Source organism: Lissotriton helveticus, chromosome 10 (assembly GCF_964261635.1).
Source record: "Lissotriton helveticus chromosome 10, aLisHel1.1, whole genome shotgun sequence".
Classification (NCBI taxonomy): domain Eukaryota; kingdom Metazoa; phylum Chordata; class Amphibia; order Caudata; family Salamandridae; genus Lissotriton; species Lissotriton helveticus.
Window position 1 is genome coordinate 693226675 of NC_136071.1, and position 4492 is coordinate 693231166.

Below are 4492 nucleotides of genomic sequence, written 5' to 3' on the forward strand. Positions count from 1 at the left end.
GGTAAACATTGTACTCAATTCTAAAAAAAGCCAGCAATTTGCACCCATGCGCTTGCATGTCAAGTTAGAGTACATTTATTGATTTTTGTGGAATTCACAGAGAAATAAAGGAGAACTTCCCAGTAATTCCAGCTGCTGCAGATTCCCAAGGGTTATTTGGGAATTATTTGTGAATTTCAAATTATTCACATGCAAAAGAATTTCAACGTGTTTATATATAACGGGTGTACATTTCCATACAAGTAAATAACTTGCACAGTAGAACTATTTCATTTTTTAGGTTTCGCTGAGTCAGCGCTTGCGCTGCTCTGCGAGACATTTTGTAAGCGGGTTTTAAAAGTGCTGCTAGCAAAGGCTTGGCCACCAGCTTGCTGTTCTGCGCACAAGTGCACGCGACGTGCACAGCTGCCATTTGCCACTAACCAGCCTGCTTTCACTTTTAAAGTTGTGTGCACGCGTACTGTCACAACCCGCCCCCCACTCTTCCTCATTACACTTTCAGCTTGTTTGTTTAGCCTCAGCCTGCGCTTTTACTTTCGTGGACAATGCTTGTTTGTTTAGCCTCAGCTTGCGCTTTTACTTTTGCAGCCCAATGCGCGCACGTGCTCACGGACACACACGTGATCGCTTTTACTTTTGCGGCCAATGCTTGTTTGGTTAGCGTCAGCTTGCTCTCCGCCCCTACAGCACCTCCCACCCATTGAGGTTGTTTCGCGGCCGCCGGGGCGGATTCTACTTTCTGCTTTTTCAGCAGGTGTTTTTACCATTTTACTGCACATTAAGTGGTCCTACGGCTATTCAAACTCATCGTATCCAGTTTCACTTTAAATTGAGCCCTACAGTTGTGTGGTAGCCCCGATACTTGGTACAGATTCATGCGCCATACAAAACTACAAACAAGTGTGTGTCTGCTAATCATTCAGAGTGCTCATGGTTTAAAAGTAGCTTCAGAGCAGACTTTAAAGCTGCGAATTATAGGTGCTGATTTACTGTTGCCAACTGCATAAAATGAAACTTCAGTGCAATTGTACAAGAAAACTGTTGCTCTAGATAACTAGTGTTCGGCTGCAAATCATTCTGAGTGTTCATTGTTTCAGTGCAGTGAGCATAGACACAGCTAGCCTCTTTCTGCCACCTAGACACATACACAGCTGTGTTTGTAACGCCTCAAGGAGTGGGAATCAAATCCAGTATAGAATAATGCTTACCTCAGAGGCACTGAAGATCCAGCAGCCTTTATGTTCATCTGCAAAAACAAAAAGCGAGCCAATATAAAGGTAACAGAGGATATATTCAAATATAGAGTATATATAAATATATTTAAATGCACGTTAGACTGTGAAGACAGCAGGGCCGTGTTTGGGTTGATTAAGAATGTGTCTTCCGGGGGGAGGAGCTTCGCGCGATTCCAAGATGGACGCGTGAGCTAAGGGCTCCCGAGACCCTTTCCACCTCCCGTGACTATCCTGAGAATAATCCTGACTCTGACGACGGGTACTTTTTATTGATGCCCTGCTGACATCCGCGTCCTTTTCAAGAATCGATTTGGCCGCCGGATACCGGACTTACTGAACTCTGGAGTTTGAGGCCTATATCGTATGCCAGCCGGGGGCTTGAGTCCCCGAGGTACCCAGGTGGCAATTGAACAACAACGGCTGAAGAGCCCCGCCTTCTGCCCCTGGTGTACTTTCGGTTTCGTTTTTGGTCCCTGTTGTGAACGCCCAGCCACCGATAGGCGCTCCAGACCTGTTATCGCTGCCAACCTTCAGCCAGCGCTGTGTCCCTATCCTCTTGCCGCTCCGAGCTTTCCACGCCGGAGATCGTTTTGACTCGATCCTACAGATCCTGTTGGAGTTCATCCCCGTCATGGCGGGCAGGGCGGTCGTTGAGAGGCGCACCGCTAGATGCCCGTCCCGAGGGGGGGTCACCCAATCTCAGACCATCGATCGATTTACTCGACCTAGGGGCTCCCCGGGCGGATCGAGTGGTGCCTTAGAGGAAGCTGGTGATGGTATTCCTGAAAACGAGGAGCCAACTTTGAAGGATGTTATGGGCGCTATTGCGAGTGTCCAATCCACCATGGGCCAGCAATACGAAACCTTGGCGGCCAAGATAGATACGGTGGCGACTGATGTCACCCTCATCAGAGCGGACCTGGGGAAAACCAACGAGCGTGTCAAATCCCTTGACATCAAGACTGCTAGTTTGACCACGGATGTCTCGGATCTCCAGACCACAGTCCGTAATCTTCGGACTACTTGTGATCGGTTTGCCAACCGGCTGGAAGATTTCGAGGGCCGGGCCAGACGCAACAACGTCCGCATCGTGGGTGTCCCGGAGAACTCTGCTGATTTGCCTGTTGATATCCTGGTGGAGGACCTCGTGCTGAAACATTTGGTACCGAAAGGCCTAAGTAAATTATTTGCTGTGGAGCGAGCTCATCGTGTCCCGGGTGGTAAGCCGAAGTTGGGAGCCGCTCCGCGGCCCATAATTGCCAGGCTCTTCAATTTTCGTGACAGAGACGCTATCCTGCAAGCTTCACGAACGAACGGACCCACTAAATTTGAGAACGTATCGATCAGTTTCTACCCTGACTTCACTCAGGCAGTACAGAAACAACGAATGGGCTTCACGGGTGTGAAACGGCGCCTCAGAGAAATGGGACTGAAATATGCTATGCTTTTCCTGGCCCGCCTGAGAATCGAACATGGAGATCGTGCGTTCTTCTTCGACCGCCCTGAGGTGGTTAGTGACTGGTTGGACACTTTATCAACGCGCCAGGAGGGCCCGGAGAACTCGAGAGGCGCTGAAGGAGGCTTGGAGGATCAGGAGCATTGAGTCTACGTCAGCGAGCCTGATTCCGTTGCAGTGGCTCAGAGACTATATTCTATTATGGTGTGAATGCCCGGGGGTGGGGGGGGTTTAGGTGATCTTCCTCCTCTGGGGACTTTTCTCTCTTTTTGTAGGTTAGTTTAATGGGGCGACAGGCACACTGCAAGTTGGGGTGGCTCTTAGGTCTACCGCAGGGGTGCAGGGAGGGGGGTTTGAGTTTGATGGGTTCACTGGGGGTGGTGGGGGGATTCCTTTTTCTTTGTTTGTTTCAAGGCTGGGCTTTGTTTTACATTTGCCATCATGGTACTGTTCCGAGGTGGGGAGAGCGGTCCTTCTGGGATGGGGGGTAGGGGACTTAGGGTGTTGAGCTGGAATGTTAATGGTCTTGGGGACAGGATAAAACGTGGGATTGTACTACAATACTTGAAGAGATGTTCCCCAGATGTGGTTTTGCTCCAGGAGACACACTTGGTGGGCAATACATGTCATGCACTTAACAGACGGGGCTACCGATTGGTGGCTCACTCCGGCTTCACCTCGGGATCGAGGGGGGCTGGTATCCTGGTTCGGAACTCCCTCTCCCTGGAGATAGATGGCACGGTGTTGGACGATAGAGGCCGCTACGCAGCTATTATGGGGAGGTGGGAGGGGAGATCGATCTCCATACTGTCTGTTTATGTTCCGCCTGGTTTGCAGTCTACTACATTTGCTGACTTGGGGGAGGTAATCTTGGGTTTGCCCGATGGCTTGCTAATGGTGGGTGGAGACTTTAATTCAGTGGTAAATGGAGAGAGTGATCGTAGCCCCCCCAGGCTCCTCCCTATATCGCAGCGATGGCTGGAGAAATTTTTGGATGCCTTTGGGTTGGCAGACTGTTGGAGACAGCTACACCCTGGCCGGCTTCAGTACACCTTCCACTCGGGAGCCCATGGAAGTCTCTCGAGACTTGATTATATCCTCGTGCCGGTGGTGCAGTTGGTCTCAGTGCGTGAAATCAAGCATTTGGCTAGGGGAATTTCGGACCACTCCCCGCTATGGTTCCACATTGATACACATCTGGGAGCCGGATTGCCCCAATCAATCCATGGCATCTTCAAAACCCCACAATCAGATCAGAGGTGGTCAAGTGTATGAACTTTTACTTTGCTGAAAATGAGGGATCGTGTCCTCCCCGGTCTCCCTATGGGAGGCTTATAAAACTGTGATCCGTGGTCAGACCCTGTCTTTGGTTGCTGGTGAGAAGAGGCGCAAAAATGAGGTGGTGGTGAACATGGAGTCTGAGATTGTCGTGTTGGAGGAACAGTTGGAGGCTGGGGTTACACCTGAGAAATTGCATGTTTTGGCTCTTAAGCAGTCTGACTACAGGGCTTTGGTGACTGACTCGGCTGAGGCAATGAATCGTGTGCAGCAGGGGCGTCTGTATGATGTGGGTGATAAAACGGGAAAGTTGATTGCTTGGCTTGATAGGCGAGACAGATTGAATCATGTGGTGCCTGTAGTTGAGAAAGTTGATGGAACGCGAGTCGTGGACCCGGTTGAGATAGTTGAGGTGTTTGCCCAGCACTTTCGGGTCGTATACGCGCTGGTTTCGAGCGTGCCGGAGGAGGACTCGCACTTGCTACTCCGTGATCTTGAGTTGCCTAGTCTCTCGGAGTCAGAC

General features: G+C 50.4%; 1 pseudogene; it reads right to left on the bottom strand.

The window, feature by feature from the left end:
• Positions 1-1056: 1056 nt before the first annotated feature.
• LOC144786361 (small nucleolar RNA SNORA17) lies at positions 1057-1179 on the bottom strand (annotated as a pseudogene).
• Between the last annotated feature and the right edge of the window lie 3313 nt (positions 1180-4492).